Source organism: Zingiber officinale, chromosome 5A, assembly GCF_018446385.1.
Source record: "Zingiber officinale cultivar Zhangliang chromosome 5A, Zo_v1.1, whole genome shotgun sequence".
NCBI lineage: Eukaryota > Viridiplantae > Streptophyta > Magnoliopsida > Zingiberales > Zingiberaceae > Zingiber > Zingiber officinale.
Genome location: NC_055994.1, coordinates 149611709 through 149629510, shown reverse-complemented (window position 1 = coordinate 149629510; position 17802 = coordinate 149611709). Strand labels below are relative to the sequence as shown.

At 38.8% G+C, this 17802-nt stretch overlaps 1 long non-coding RNA gene across 1 annotated transcript; it reads left to right on the top strand.

Moving 5' to 3' along the window:
* LOC121983384 lies at positions 1 to 552 on the top strand. The gene is made up of 3 exons (XR_006112473.1): positions 1 to 265; positions 359 to 412; positions 495 to 552. It is a non-coding gene; the product is annotated as an uncharacterized LOC121983384 (long non-coding RNA).
* Positions 553 to 17802: the final 17250 nt, after the last annotated feature.

The window sequence follows — 17802 nt, the reverse complement described above, 5'->3', positions numbered from 1 at the left end:
GAATACTTTCACTGGAATATGCTACGTGATTCAATAACTCCTATTTTTCCACTGGACTGTTAATCTCTTTTTGATTTTGTGGATAACTTTGCTGCAAACTATGCTCTGAAGAGAGTTTATTATGTCAACTATGCATTGGGGATATCTGGACGCAGGAAACCTTGCTGGCATCTATTATGAACAAAGTCAACTTGACATGGCAATTCTGCATTACAAGCAAGCTATCAACTGTGATTCTACCTTTATTGAAGCTTACAATAATCTGGTAAGTTGATAATGGTCTAATATGTCAAAATGTGGTATCCTTCTTGATGGTGAGCCAGGTTAGTTAATGATCGACTTTCTTGCACATTAAAAGGGGAATGCTCTCAAAGACGCTGGACATGTGGAAGAGGCTATCAACTTCTATAGGGTGACTTTTTAATTTGGATATTTTTATTCTCTTAAGTTTTTTTCCCTTGTTGAATAACTTCATTTTAATAATTTTTCCCAAGTCATGCCTTGCTTTACAACCTAACCATCCACAAGCATTGTCAAGCCTTGGCAACATATACATGGACTGGTAAGCTTTAGAAATGTTTGATGACAACTATGCGGATAGTTTATTTTTGTTCCTTAATGAAACTTCTCTTCATGCAGCAACATGATGAGTGTTGCTGCATCATTCTATAAGGCAACTTTAGTAGTTACAACAGGGATATCTGCGCCCTTCAACAACTTGGCTATTATATACAAGCAACAGGTAGAGTACTATATCTGCCTTTTTCATCGCTAGTTTGAGAGTTACTGCATATTGCCTCATTTAATGGAAGAAAGTCATATAATTTGTCTATCATCTTCTTTCCCTAGTTGGAAATTGATATAGTTCTTTGTATTACACCGTGCAGAAGCGATAGCCTGTTACAATGAAGTTCTTCGCAGACTGCTGCTGATGGTCTTGTCAATAGAGGGAACACATTTAAGGAGATTGGTAGAGTTACTGAAGCAATTCAGGATTATATACGTGTTGTGAATATCAGACCAACTATGCCTAAAGCCCATGCAAATTTGGCTTCAGCTTACAAAGATAGGTAATTTCTTCTTTGAATTTGTGTTAGTGTTGGACTATATCAGTATCTTACATCTATGATTCTTCTTTCTATTTATTTGTGGTTGAGATAATTGATGAATGTTTATCTTTTTAAAGCATTCCAATTAGTCATCTTATTACCTGGTGCTCTTATTGCATTTTCAACTATGATTTTTGGTCTTGGTTTACTAATATATTATTTATGTGTTTTTACAGTTTACAAATCTCAAGTACTCCAAAGTTGAAATTGATGAAGTGCGGTTCGAGTGGGCTGAATGCATGCTAGATTATATTTGAAGTGCGGTTCTATCTTGATGTGTTGTTAAAAGAATGTTCTACCTTGATTCTGATATCTATTAGCTTTTGATGTAAAAAGAATGTTTGTGTATTTTATGGATACTGTTGTAAGAAGAATATTTATGTAATTTGTGAATATTTGTGTATTTTATGGATATTGTTGAATGAAGAATATTTGTGTAATTTGTGAATATTTGTGTATTTTTTTGGTTACTGTCGACTTTTCACTGTTTCGGAAATCAAATTTGTACTATTAAAAAATACTGATATTACATCGGTCTTCCACCGCTGCAAAATCGGTGTAATTAACTAATATTACATCGGTCATATACCGCTACCAAAACTGGTGTTATTAACATATAATATTATATCGGTTTTACACCGTTGATGAAACGGTGTCGTTAAGTGATACTACACCGGTTAATAACCGATTCGAACACCGGTGTCGTTAAGTGATACTACACCGGTTTTAACCCGATGTCTAAAATGGCAAACCTTTAACATCGCCTTCATAGACATCGGTCGAAAATGTAATAGACACCGGTGGAAAGTCGATGTCTATGAGGGTTTTTGTTGTAGTGGTGATCGAAGCGTGCTGGACTATAGTTCAGAATTTTGTAGACTTGCTGAGTTTTGCCCACATATGGTAGCTTAGGACTTAGATCGTATGCTTCACTTTACACAGGGACTGACAACTTATATTGGATCAAGATCTCTGAATTTCCTCTTACTACTTATTGGGAGGCACTTGATCAAGCTATATTTATTGAGATGACCTAGCAGCAAGTCTCCCAAGAAAGAGAAGCCAACCGATAGACCTCGAAGAGCTCACACTCTAGACAGCAGAGTTAAGGTCGTCGATCTCATGGCCAGGATACAACTAGAGCGTCTTCACGGTCACAAAAGGTGGCCAAAGTATCACAGGGATCTAGTCGTCCACTCCTATCATAGCGGGGTCAGATATCTGTGAAGTATTTTCAATATGGTGCACTAAATCACTTACCATCAGAATGTCTACTGGATAAGAGTATATGTTTCTATTGTAAACTACCAGGATATATCCAGAAAGATTGCACTTTAAAGGCACAACATCAAGCAGGAGGATCACAGTCTCAACAGGCTCGACTTACCCCACAACCTCCATAGTCTTGGCAGCAGAAATGCCCACAGAGATCTCAGTAGGCTCAGCAACGAAATCCCCCCACCTACACAGTCTGCTCAACTACCACAACTCTATCATTTATAGTCCCAGGTGGAGACTGAGTATCATTCAATACCTCCTCTTCATCAGTATTTGCTAGCTCCATCTCAACAGTATTTGCCAGCTCCATCTCAATAGTATTTGGTAGCTCCACCCCAATAGTACTTGCTACCTCCACCCGAATAGTACTTGTTACCGCCACCCCAGCAGTATCAGCCACTATTATCTTATCAGCCTTCGATTAAGTCATACCAGCCTTCGCAGGATCAGAGTCAACCCTCTTCTTCTATCTAGAGGGGTTAGCCATCGGGTCTTGAGTCGGGACATGTTTATGCTTTGACTCATGAGGAGGCACCACGAGTTGTAGGATTTGTTATCCGAGGTATTATTTCAGTTCATAGTATTCTTACAGATGTATTGATAGATGTCGGTAGCTCTCATTCCTTTATTTCTCATGAGTTTGTATGCAAGATTGGGAGGTCCCAACTCTTCGACCTTATGGATTATCAGTATTGACACCATAAGGTGGAGTATTGATGTCAGATCAGGAGGTCAAGAGTTGTCCTTTAAATTTCATTAGGCATATTCTTACAGTGGATCTGCAGGTGCTAGAGATGACTGAATTCTGTTGGTGCAGCGGAGGCCGTCAAGAGGGGGGTGAATTGCTCCTGAAAAATAAAAACTACCTTCCTCGTCTTTCAACTCAAAATAATAAACAACTATAACAAAAGTAAAGAAATAGAAATGGGCTCAGCAGTTAACCTGGTTACAACCAAGGAGGTTGTTAATCCAGGGCGATGAAAAGTGCACTAGTAGAGATCTCCTTTACTGAAGGCGGAGAAGCCTTTTACACAATGGAAAGCTCAGACAAGTTGCTAGGAATGACTACAGAGTTGAAGACTCAATTAATGAATAATTCCTAGCTCCAGGGGTCCTTTTATAGCCGCTGGAAATTCTATCTCGGAGGTCCAAGGCGCCTCCAACAGGGGTCCAAGGCGCCTCCAAGCAAGTGATCGGATAGAACTCTATCCGAAGGCAAACGGTCGGAATGACTGGGTTGAAGGCGCCTTCAACTTGGACTGAAGGCGCCTTCAAGCTGGAGGCGCCTTCAATATGCAGGCGCCTCCAAGCTGGCAGCTTGACTTTCAGCTTGCTTCTTTGCTTCGCTTTGACTTCCGACGCTCCGATCTTTTGGGTGATTGTGGCCAACCGAAATAGGGCTCACCCGAACTCAATTCCCGGCCTTCTCCTCGAGCAGGCTTCCATCCGGCTTCTCGTCCCTCGAATGCCTCGCACGTTCTTCTCGCTCCACCGGAGTACTCTTCCGCGGACACCTCGTCCCTCGGACGCACCGAGCCCGTCGGCTCTCTCCCGTGCCGTCCTTCTCGCTAGCCGTGTCTTTTGCTCGACTTCCTGCGCTCCTAAGCTCCTGCACACTCAGACACAGGGATCAAACACAAGGCAGGACCTAACTAACTTGGTTGATCACATCAAAATTACCACAGGGTCCAACAATCTCCCCCTTTTTGATGTGCATCAACCCAAGTTCAAGCTAGGGTAAAAATAGACACAAAAAAAATGTAATTTTAAAGAGAATTACTAAACTAATATGTTTAGTACAAAAAATTGCAATAAGTGAAATTGCAACACATTTTAGGAAAAGATTAAAATTTTAAATTTCCTAACTTCCCCTAAACTTGTACCTTTCTCTCCCCCTTTGATCAAAACAAAAATGGGATAATTTTAAAGCAAATTTACAAGTTAGAATTAATTTTTGAAAAAATTTAAGTACAATAAATTTTTGAATTTTTCAAAAAAAAATTTAAAATTTACAAAAGAAACTTCCAAAGCAAAAAAAAATATTTTTTCAGAAAGTTAATTAAACTTTTCATTTCTATATTTGGCTTCCAGTTAGTGGCGAGGCACTAGGCCTTCTTGGTTATTGGAGTAACAACCACTTTCTAGTCAAAGCCGCATAAGGAAAATCAATGTTTAATTTTCTCTCTTAGAGCTTTTAATTTTAAATGATTAATTTAGCACAGATTTTGGAACCCAATAGAGGTTCCTTCCTATTGGATTAATCAAATACTTAGGGGGTACATAATTCTTGGGCACTCTTCTAAGTTGTCCCTGATAATTTCTAATATACCAATTCAATTTTCCATAAAGTCTAATTTTTTATGTTGGAAATTTATTAAAGCATGCATCATGATTTTTCATGTTATCTACTTGAATTTTCAGACTTTCATTTTCTGATTTCAGTTTTTCATTTTCTAACTTTGATTTGTCTAAATCTTCTAGAGGACAAGATTTAGCTAATTTTATTTTTAAGTTCTTAATTTCTTTTTCTAATTTACAACAGTCTTTAGTTAATAACTTAACAAACCTAAAAACTTTATCGGGAGGGAGTGAACGTACCTGACTTACCTTGTCGACTTTGTTGTCTGTGTCTCCCCCTGAACTGCTGCTTTCTTCCGACGAGGCTCCCCCTTCATTGATGCTCTCGATGCTCATCTCAGAAGAGCTTGAATCATAGTCGTCATTTTGATGACTCGCCATCAGTGCGAGTCCGGAGAATTCTTTGACTTCCGATTTGGACGACGTATCGCCCCACGTTGCTTTTAGAGCCTTACGCTTTTGGACAGGCTTTTTACCTTTATCCTTGTCCTTGTTCTTCAGCTTGGGGCAGTTGTCCTTGACGTACCCTTCTTCGTCGCAGTGGTAGCAGCGGATCGTCCTTTTCTTTTCCCTCTGTGGATGGTTAGTAGATCTAAATTTACAAAGTTTCTTGAATCTTCTTACCATCATTACCATTTCCTCGTCGTCGAGAGAAGATTCTGACTCAGGTTCGTCTCTCGAAGCTTTGAGGGCGACGTTATCCTTGGGCTCCTTTATACCTGCACATCTTGACTCATGCACTTCAAAAGTTGAAAAGAATTCTTCTAATGAAATTTTTTCTAGATCTTTTGAAATGTAAAAGGCATCTACTAGTGATGCCCATTTTGAGTTTTGAGGAAAGAAATTTAAAGCGTACCTTAGTGAATCTCGGTTACTTACCTCTTCTCCGAGATTCGAAAGTCCGGTGATGAGTTCCTGGATCCTCGAGTGTAGATGTGCAATTGTTTCATTTTCTTCCAGATGAAGATTGGTGAGCTGGTTGCGAAGTAAGTCCCGTCTTGCAAGCTTGGCTTCGGATGTTCCTTCGTGTAGTTCAAGGAACTTCTCCCAAAGCTCCTTTGCCGAGTTGTAGGTGCCGATCCGGTTGACTTCTTGTGGCGGAAGTACGCTTAGCAGATGGAATTCTGCTTTCTTGTTTGCCACGTAGTCGGCCTGCTCTTTCTTTGTCCATTGATATTTTATTTTGCCTTCGGGAGCTTCAAAATCAAATTCCATTATTAGTGATAAATCGAAATCAGTACCAAAAAATACCTCCATATGCTTCTTCCAGTTTACGAAGTCCCCTCCGAATTTTGGCGGTTGGATGTTAGATCTGGCCATCGTCTTGATCGATGTGCTTCAGTTGGCGGTTAGTCCTTTTGAGGCGTTCTGGCTCTGATACCAATTGTTGGTGCAGCGGAGGCTGGCAAGAAGGGGGTGAATTGCTCCTGAAAAATAAAAACTACCTTCCTCGTCTTTCAACTCAAAATAATAAACAACTATAACAAAAGTAGAGAAATAGAAATGGGCTCAGCAGTTAACCTGGTTACAACCAAGGAGGTTGTTAATCCAGGGCGATGAAAAGCGCACTAGTAGAGATCTCCTTTACTGAAGGCGGAGAAGCCTTTTACACAATGGAAAGCTCAGACAAGTTGCTAGGAATGACTACAGAGTTGAAGACTCAATTAATGAATAATTCATAGCTCCAGGGGTCCTTTTATAGCCCCTGGAAATTCTATCTTGGAGGTCCAAGGCACCTCCAATAGGGGTCTAAGGCGCCTCCAAGCAAGTGATCGGATAGAACTCTATCCGAAGGCAAACGGTCGGATTGACTGGGTTGAAGGCGCCTTCAACCTGGACTGAAGGCGCCTTCAATCTGGATTGAAGGCGCCTTCAATATAGAGGCGCCTCCAATCCTGATGGAGGCGCCTCCAAGCTGGCAGCTTGACTTTCAGCTTGCTTCTTTGCTTCGCTTTGACTTCCAACGCTCCGATCTTTTGGGTGATTGCGGCCAACCGGAATAGGGCTCACCCGAACTCAATTCCTGGACTTCTCCTCGAGCAGGCTTCCATCTGGCTTCTCGTCCCTTGAACGCCTCGCACGTTCTTCTTGCTCCACCGGAGTACTCTTCCGCGGACACCTCGTCCCTCGGACGCACCGAGCCCGTCGGCTCTCTCCCGTGCCGTCCTTCTCGCTAGTCGCGTCTTCTACTCGACTTCCTGTGCTCCTAAGCTCCTGCACACTCAGACACAGGGATCAAACACAAGGCAGGACCTAACCAACTTGGTTGATCACATCAAAACTACCACGGGGTCCAACAAATTCGATATTATTTTAGATATGGATTAGCTGTCAGAGTATCATGCCACTGTCGATTGTCAAGCCGAAGTAGTAACTTTTCAATCCTTGGATCAATCATCATGGGAATTTATTGGGATCAATAATCGAGTGATATCTATTATCTCAGCTCTCCAGACTCAATAGTTGTTGACTCAGGGATGTAAGGGATATCTCTTGTCTTTAGTGAGTTCCTATGTAGATAGTTTTGTCCAGCTTTCTTATGTCCACATAATTCGTGAATATCCCGACGTATTTCTTGAAGAACTTCATGGCTTTCCACCTCGGCGACAGGTAGGGTTTGCCATTGTGTTGTTTCTTGGCATAACTTCAATATCGAAAGCTTCATATCGGATAACACCAAGAGAATTGGAGGAACTAAAGATCTAGCTTCAGGAGTTGCTAGATAAGGGTTTTATCCATCCTAGTTTTTTTCCTTGAGGTGCTTCGGTGCTCTTTGCTAAGAAAAAAGATGAATCCTTAAGGCTCTGCATTGGTTATAGGCAGTTAAACTTTGTAACTATCAAAAACAAGTATTCTCTATCTAGAATAGATGATTTATTTGATCAGCTTAAAGGTACCTGTGTGTACTCAAGGATTGATTTAAGATCAGGTTATCACCAATTACGGGTTAGAGATACAGATATTCAGAAGATCGCCTTCTGTACTCGGTATATATATTATGAGTTTTTGGTAATGTCATTTGAGCTTACCAATGCTCCTGTAGCTTTTATGATATGATAAACCGAGTATTCTTGGAATATTTAGACTGGTTTATTATTGTCTTTATTGATGACATTCTGGTATATTCGCGGTTAGAGGAGGATCAAGAACAATATCTCAACAAAAGTACAAGGAATATTATAATTAGCTATAACGACCTTAATTATTAGAGTGTTATCATGGGATATTTCCGCCCCTTCGAGATCTCGGGGCCCGAAATTGATTTCAGATCCTTATGCTTTTTCCGGACTACATCCGACCGCATGAATTTCCAGCTTGTGAGCGTGCGACTTCCTCGCCAGATTGGAATTTTCGTTAGTTGACCCTCCCGTGATCATCCCAATGCTACCTCAATGGGCATTGTTGTAATTTTCCTCTTGTCGTGTCAAGGACTATTCTTGCTGAGATAGAGTCAGTGATTGAGTTTGTTCGGCCTGCTGTTGGGGGTGTTCTATGTTGTTGTCGGTCCACTTGATACTCAATCATGAACGGGCTATTCTGCTGTTGATACAGTCGGCGCTGGTACGATTGGTGGTTGGGAGTTGGCGAATGCCGATGGTATCTAGGATTATTGTTCTAACACCCTGCCAAACCAAAACAATCTTGAGTGTTATGGGTGTCTGATCGGTGATATGTACACCACTTTCGCGGAACTCCCCGAGGGGCTTCCACATGCTGCACGCCCTGAGGTCGTGATTCTTGATGCCGAAATTGATGGCCCGCTTGAGGTCCTTTCAGTGGAGGGCAGGCTGCGTTGGGTGCTTAATAGTTGGAACGAGAGTACGTGTGACAACTTCCTTCTTTCGGGCAGCTTGTGCCTTTTCGACGTTGATGAATTCAATGGTTCGATTGAGTGGAATATCAAAATCCTTTAGAGGTCTTCTCACTAGATCACGAAAGAAGTCGTTATTGGTGAGTCCCTGAGAGAAGGCATTCACCAGAATCTTCGTGGTGGCTGTGGGGACATCCACAACCACCTGATTGAACCTCTTAATGTAGGATCTGAGTGTTTCATTGGACCCTTGTTTGAGCGAGAAAAGGTTTCACGGAGTCTTGTAGTAGCGCCGATTACAGAAGTGGTGAAGAAAAACTTTACAAAAGTCTTTAAAGTATCGAATGGAGTTGTCCGGTAATCGTTTGAACCATCGCTGGGCTGCACCGCCGAATGTGGTAAGGAACATTTGACACTTTACATCATCTGTAAACTGTTGAAGAAGGGCGGTGTTCTCGAATTTGAGGAGATGATTCTCTGGGTTAGTTGTTCCCGAATATTCTCTGATGTCCAGATTCTGATAGTGCTTTGATAATGGATCCTCCAATATTTGTTGAGAAAACAGGGTGACAGCTTGCCCCAGAGAGCTATCTCTCACTGGAGCTTTTCCTTTGCGTCTATTTCGGACATGCACTTCTCTTGAAGATTCTTGGAATAATCCCTCTTGGTCCAATTGCTTCGGTGGTGTGCGAAAGAGTGCTCGGGGGGATGAACGAGTGAAGGAAGCACATGAAGCATACGAGCAGGGCCTTCCTCCTGAACCCCTCTCTCCTTCTTATGTGTTGTCCTCAAGCCTGCAGGGTGCGGTGATGGTAATGTACCACTAGTATTTGCTTGTTGTTGCTGTTGTACCCATTGTTGAACTCGAGAATTAATCAACAACTCCAAATCTTCTTGCGTCAAGGTAACAGTGGTGAATTTTTCCTCTAAGTCTTAGATTCAGGTGAAGATTCCCACAGACGGCGCTAAACTTGATCCTGTCTAAAAGCTAAAGAGATGGCGCGCTGGCTCCGGTGGATAATTTGTTAATTGCTAGAGGACTTCCTGATGAACAGAGAAGCTCCTTAATGCTTTTGTGCACACTCAGACAATCCGATAAAGTGTTAATGACCAAAGCTCGGGATGGGGATCCCTGGCAAGACCCTCTGATACTTAAGTTAGTATGATTTCAATAAGGTGGATGAAGAACAGTAGCGAAAATGCTCATGCGAAACTAAGGTTCAGATGTAGATGTTTGTATACCTTGCCAACAGAGAGGATCCCCTTTTTTATACCACCACACATAACCTCCGTGATCGTGAGGTGGTCTCCTGGATAATAAAGTTTGTTAGGTGATGGAAAGAAATACAACCTAGACAATGTGCAATAATTGCCCGAGGAATCTTTACCTACCCATAGATGTACATCTTTTGTCATATATATATCTCGCTATTACTGAGGCTTGTTAAAGGAATATGTGTTAGGATGTATACTAAAAGCCTAGCTTTTGGTATAAATATTTATCTAGAAATAAGAATCACATTGGTCATGTAACGACCACCCTTCTTACTACTACTACTCTCTAAGGATGACCGTTACTTAACTACTAACTCTACTTAACCGGTATGATTAAGAATCACATGGAAACCCTACCGAAAAATTCCGACAGAGTCTCCCTTGTACCGGTGACCATAATCATTAATACATAACATAATATACACAGCCACAGGCGGCTGGAACACATATCAAACACATAAAAGGAATAACATCACCACGCAGTTTAATGAAATCAAATCATGCAAGTAATGAATAGCGGAAACAAAATGAAAACATACAATTAACTAACAGCGGAAGACTAAATGGCTCATCTAATACCTTCTTAATAAATGACAATCTTAATAAATTCTTAAACTAAGTCCTAAGGCTTCCATAGTCCTGGCATCACACACCATCCGCGCCACCTTGTCGCCTTCCTTGCTAAATCTTTTCTTTTCCTTTATCTGCAGTAAGAGGAAGTGTAGTCTATAAGCAAAATTTGCTTAGTAAGCGCTATCTAACTCACAAAATCACGAATGTGCATGTATACGAAAAGAACTAGAAACTATATGCTCTAAAAAGAAATAAAGCATAAACATAACTGCTCATGTCAAACTAATAGCAAAGAAAAGCTAAGAAATCTACTCATGTAATTCTACTCGCTAATCATGCTACTCATCTAATAGGTAAACATGAAAACTACTCATCCACTAGACAAACATGGTAGAATAAAGAACTAAACTTACTGAATTCTAAACACCTTCTGAATCTTATTCAACTTGTTTAAAGACTTATTCTTTAATACTTTATACTTATGTAAAACTCGTTTTACTTGTTCAAAACTTATACTTATAATACTTCAAAATAATAATCAACTTTCTTCTTGGGCCTGACACTGTACTTGCTATGCGCGCATCCCCAACTAAACCCGAGATAGCTGGTCCTGAATCTAGTAGGATTACCTGGATTTGTTTAACGACAACCTCGGAAGTCGGGTACTAGCCTCTTCTTAAAAGTAAAATACTTATTAGCTTATTTACTTCTTCTTTAAATGCCTTGGCATTTTAATAGACACCTTGTGTGCCAAAAATCCCTAAAGTCTCGACTTTGGGATCTACTTAAGGCCTCGGCCTTTTCTTTCTTTTCTTTATCTTTCTTATACTTATCTTTATCTTTCTTATACTTTTCTTAAATCCAAAATACTGTTAGGGTATCTTTCGTATGCATCTATGAATGAAACTAACTATGTAACACATAATCATGCATAGAATACAAAAAAATCTGCACATACAATAGTTATCAAAAATCTGCACTAATTCTTAATAGAAATCTGCATACTAGCTCAATAAAACTGCTTAATAAAATTCTGCATTATAACTTAATAAAATCTGCATGTCATACTAAATTGAAGTGCCTAAAAATAACATAGTACAACACTTAAAACCTCATGATAATTAACTCTTAAAACAGAAATCAAACATACTCTTATGCATCTGGTATTTACTAGTTTTGTAAGTTGAGTTAAGCATGGATAAGCTTCGAAACTTCTAAGGAAAAACAAACTAGAACTAGAGACATAAACCTCATACCACAACTGAAATACATTTAACAGAACTTAAACTAAATGCTAAAAGAAAATCTGAAACTGCACAGCAAGTTCCAACTCAAGCTAAAACCTGCTGGGATCTTCTCTTCAAACCTATGTAAAGCTTGTTTTGTTTCATGGTATACTAGTACAAGAACTTAATGGATCTCTTCTCCTCTTCTTTATCAAACTCACGGCAGCAAGGGAAAATTAACCAAGCATGCTTATCACGGTCACACAGAAAAATCCAAATCAAAAGCTACAAATGCCAATTTCAAAGCTTGAAAGGAATCTTTCCACATACTTAACCTCTACCGTTCTTCCCCTTTCTTCCCTTGAGACTTACGGCAGCAACACAAAACAAACTATCCTTACAACATGCTACGAAATCATGGAAAACAAGAAATCCGAGAGCTACTCTTACCGCAGGTGAGTAAGCGTCTTACCTTGCTTCTTGGACTCACAACCGAACAAAAAGGGCTTCTAGGACCTTGGCCGACCACCGGAGATGATGCCCTAACTCCCTTTCATTTTCTGCCCGAGCTCCGCCATCGTACGTAGAAGAGAAGGAGAGAATGGTTTAAATTATGGGAAAACAGAGCATTAACTTATTCCTTTTTATAACTTAATATTTCTGTTAACTCCTTAAATAAATTCGCTATCTTTTCTAAATAGACAAATCCAACATCAACTTATCCCTTTTATAATCCAATATTCTGTTAATTATTTTAAATAAATTCGCTACTTTTTCTAAACAAACAAATCCAACATCAACTTATCCCTTTTATAATATTCTGTTAACTATCTTAAATAAATTCGCTACCTTTTCTAAACAAACAAATCCAAGATCATCTTTTCCCTTTTATAATATTCTGTTAACTATCTTAAATAAATTCGCTACCTTTTCTAAACAGAAAAATCTGTTTGCCCACTTGGTCAGCTGGGTTTTGACCGAGTCAAAGGTCGTGGGTTCAATTCTCGGCTTGGACATTTTTTTGTCGAAACTTCCTTCGTTTAGTAAAAATACCAAACGACCTCCAAAAATTGCATAAAAATACTCTAAAAATTTCTAAAAATCTCTAGAATTTTTCTATAGCATTTCTAGATTTTAATAAGGTCTTTTGGGACTCCAAATCATGAAATTTGGGGTGTTACAGGTCAAATGTCTACATTTATGATAAATGTAGTTGTTCAATTAATTTATATTGTAGATAACATGGTGTGTGGTGTCACACACAGAAGATCATGTTATCGGTTCCTTATAAATTATAAACAGTAGCTCACGACCAAGATGGAAAGGAACAAACCATTAGAAGGTCGTAGTGTAATTAGGTATTAGTTTATCTTAACTATATAATTATACTAGTACACTTAGAGTGTATTGAGTAGGACCATTAGAGGTCGTTCCTTTTATACTGACTTTATGAAGGAAAAAAGATCTCAGTTATTATGGAAGTGTGTGCTCTTAATCCTAATATAATAACAAGCACATATATTTGATATTTATTTCTTTAATTTGTCAATGGGTGAGATTTAGTTCGATAAATCAATAAGCCCGATAAGTAGGGAAATGATATCACTTATAGTGTGTGTTATTGATTATAGAAGGAAACTATGTCCTAGTGATCTAGGTTGATAATGTCCCCAAGAGGAGCTCATAAGGATTGTCATATTAAACCCTGCATGTGGACTTAGTCCGACATGACGATAAGGTTGAGTGGTACTACTCTTGGACTAAGATATTAATTAAATGAGTTGTCAGTAACTCACTTAATTAGTAGACATTCGATATCTTAAATACAGGGAGACTAACACACTCATAATAAGAAGGAGCCCAAAATGTAATTTGGGATTAGTGCGGTAGTTCAATAATAGTTCTTTAGTGGAATGAATTATTATTGATGAAATTAAGTTGTGTGTTCGGGGCGAATATGGGATGATTAATTTCATCGGGAGACCAAAACCAATTCCTTCTCTCGGTCCCTATCGTAGCCTCTTGTGTATAGAGATTTATACCCACCACATACCCACCTTCTTACCCATCCAATGGGGCCGGCCAAGCTAGCTTGGAACCCAAGCTAGGGCCGGCCAAGACCAAGTGGATGAGCCAATTTGGTGGCCGACCAAAGCTTGGGTCCCAAGCTTAGGTGGCCGGCCACTAGAATATTAAAAAGGATTTTTATTAAAAAAATTTCTTATGTGGATATCATGGTTTTAAAAGAGAGTTTAAAAATTAAAAATTTCCTTTTATAGCTTTCTACAAAAAATTAAGAGAAGAGATTAATCTCTTTCCTTATTTGTAGATTAAAAGGATAGTTTTAATTTTTGGTAAAAACTTTCCTTATTTGTAAATCATCTACATGTTTAAAAGAGAGTTTAAAATTTGAAATCATTCCTTATTTGTTGATTAAAAGGTGGATTTTAAATTTTAAGAAAACTTTGCTTTTTAACCATGTTCATGTTTTAAAAGAGAGTTTAAAAATTAAATATTCTCTTTTATAAGTTTCTACAAGAGATTAAGAAAAGATTTGTTATCTTTCCTTATTTGTAGATTAAAAGAGATTTTAATTTTTAGAGATAACTTTCTTTTTATCCACATGTTAAAAAGAAAGATTTTAATTTATAAAATTTCCTTTTTATTAACCAATCATGAAGGGATAAAATTATTGGAGAAATTTTTTATAAATTTCTGGAGACAAATTAGGAAGTTTTAATTAATTAAAACTTTCCTTGTTTTGGGGAGAAGAGTGGCCGGCCAAACAAATAAATTGAGAAGAAAATTATTTTTAATTAAATAAATTTTCCTTTTCAATGGCAAAAGAATTAAGGAAGTTTTTATTAAATTTTCCTTATTTGCCAAGACCAAGGATTATAAAAGAGGGGGTAGAGAAGGCTTCGTGGCTAATGACTCTATTCTATTTTCTCCCTCTTTTCTTCCTTGGTGTGGACGGCCCTTTTCTTTTTCTTTCTTCCTCTTGTGTGGCCGAAATCCTTTATCTCTTGGAGCTTGGAGAAGGTGGCCGGATCTAGCTTGAGGAAGAAGGAGAGAAAGCTTGCATCCCTTGGAGCTTGGTTGGTGAAAAAAAGTTCTTCATCCTTAGAAGATATGCTTGGCCGAAACTTGAAGGAAGGAAGAAGAAGGTGCCTTGGTGGTTCTCGTCTCGGAAGATCGTTGCCCACACAACGTCCGGGATTAGAAGAGGAATACGGTAGAAGACCTAGAGGTTTTTGTTTGCAAAAGAAAAGGTATACTAGTATTTAATTTCCGCATCATACTAGTTTTATTTCTTTGTAAAAATACCAAATACAAGAGGCATGCGATTCTAATATTTCGAATTAGTTTTCGATGTTGTGTTTTTTTATTTTTCTTTTCCTTGTGATTTGATTGTTCTTTTTGGTTGACCTAAAGTTATTTAAGGAAATTAAATATTAACTTTCCTTAAAAGGCTTTGTCTAAGCGCGGTGGTGGTTGTTCCCATATCCAAGAAGGTCAGGTGCATCGCCATGCAGTCTTGGAAGCCAATTTTGGAAATTAATATTTAATGAAATTAATAACCTAGGTGATTTGGATCGAACGTGTTAAGTTCCGCAGGAGATCCAAGTCTAAACCTAAAAGAACAAATAAATTAAACTTTGGATCAAACGTGTTAAGTTCCGCAAGCGATCCAAGTTTAATTTAAAAAAACACATGATAGCTAGGAAAAGGTTCAGACCTTTGTATAAAATTTTTGTACAGTGGAACCATTAGGTTTTCCAAGTAGCAACCAAGTAGCAACCAACAATATGCTGTCATCATTATTTAGCTTGTGAGCAATATGATAACATTCGAAGAAGGCTCTAAAGGAATATTCCTCGACAAGTTATGATAAGTTGTTAGAATGTTGTTGAATGTTGTCCGTTGAGTATATCTCGGCCGGTCGTTAAGGTCGGCCACATTCATGCTTTCTTTTGTATTAATTTGCTCTGTCATGTATCAAATGTTGTATAAACCTTCTTAGAAACCTGGTATGATATATTGAGGATAATAACAATCAAGTATTTGTAATATAAAATCAAGCTTCTTTAAGCCCGACCGATCTTTATTCGATTGGGCTTTCATAGGAAATATTATGAGGCTAAATATCTTTGAGTCCGCCAGATCTTTAGCCCGACCGGGCGTATATGGAGATACTTAGAAAGTTAAGTGCCTTTGAGTCTGGACGATCTTTATTCGATCGGGCGTTCATAGGAAAGGTTATGAGGCTAAGTATCTTTGAGCCCAACCGGCCTTTAACCCAGCCAAGCGTATATGAAGATGCTTTGAAGGCGAAGTGCCTTTAAGCCTGGATGACTTTTATTTGGTCGGACATTCATAGGAAAGGTTACGGGGCTAAGTATCTTTGAGCCCGACCGACCTTTAGCGACCGACCTTTAGCCCAGCCGGACGTACATGGAGATACTTAGAAGGTTAAGTGCCTTTGAGCCCAGGCGACCTTTATTTGGTCGAGCATTCATAGTAACGTTAGAAGGCTAAGTATCTTTGAGCCCGACTGGGCATATATGGAGATATTAAGAAGGCTAAGTGCTTTTGAGCTCGAACGACCTTTATTCGGTCGGGCGGTCATAGGAAACGTTATGAAGCTAAGTATCTTTGAGCCCGATCGGTCTTTAGCCCGACCGGGAGTATATGGAGATACTTTGAAGGCTAAGTGCCTTTGAGTCCAGACGACCTTTATTCGGTCGTGCATTCATAGGAAAGGTTAAGAGGCTAGTGCATGTCTTTGAGCCTAAGTGCCTTTGTTCCCGGACGACCTTTATTTGATCAGATTTTCATAGGAATGTTTATGAGGCTAAGTATCTTTGAGCCTAGCTGACCTTTAGCTCGCGCAAGGTGTATATGGAGATACTTAAAAGACTAAGTATCTTTGAGCCTGACCGACCTTTAGCCCGACAAGACGTATATAGAAGGATTTATAAGGCTAACTCCCTTAAGCTCAGCCATCTTTTGTATCCGTTCACTACAACCCGTATCAATCATCATCATCATCTTACTATTTTATTAAGAATTTATATCCTTTAATAACTAATTTGGGTGAAGTCCAAAATTAAATTATATTAATGTCTTTTTTTTTCTTTTCACACTAAAATAATTTTAAGATTTATGAGTATATTTCCTAAAAACTATGTATTGTTATGGTTATTTTTAATCCTAATTTTATAATTGTCAAATATCTTATGTCAGTAATGTTAGAAAGTATATATTTTTTTGGTTTTTCTTTTGCTAAGATTAAGTGTGATTAAAATTTTATATTACATGCTCTTATCAGTATGTATCCCGCCCCATTTAATATCCCATATCCCATTGGGATGCTCTAATTAAGGGTGATCACGAATCAGATTGCTTTGGTTATTGGGGTAAAAAATTATCCGGTCTTATTAGATCAGATAATGTAAAATCAGGACCTACATCCGGCCGTATATCCGGCGGTTCTTATGTATCAGATATCCGACGAGTTGTCAGTTATTTCGATATCCGACTCTATATCCAATGAAATATAAAATATAAATATAAATATAACAAAAAAAATAAAATTTTTTAAAATGATAATAGACATTACTCATTACACGTTATAGCAGCTAATCGGAAATAGCTATTACAATGTGTAGTAGCTTATCGACAATAGTTGCTACAACGTGTAACAGCTTATCAACATTAGTTGCTACAAGTAGGGGTGATCGGATCGGGTTGGTTCAGTTATTGAGATAAAAAACTATCCGGCCCTACTAGATCAGATAATGCAATATTAAGACCCTACATCCGGCCCTATATCCGACAGATTATTTTTTTTCGATTTGGTTCGGGTCAGTATAAATGGGTTGGTCGGTCTGACGAGTTAACTACTCACCCCTAGCCCTAGCTCTAATAATCCCTTCCTTTCTTCTTCCACGGTTTGCGTCGCGACTTCAACGCCGCCGATGAATCCATCGGAATCGCTTCTCCTCCCCATTTGCCCCTCGATCTTCTCTTCTCTTCCCTTCCCTCGTCACTAATTCCCTATCCAATTTTCTTCGGTACGTTTCATCTCCTTCTCAGATCCGTTTTCGTCTTAGGGTTTTTTTTTTTGCTTTTCGATTTATCCTATCAGACGTCGGTTTCTCAACCTTCT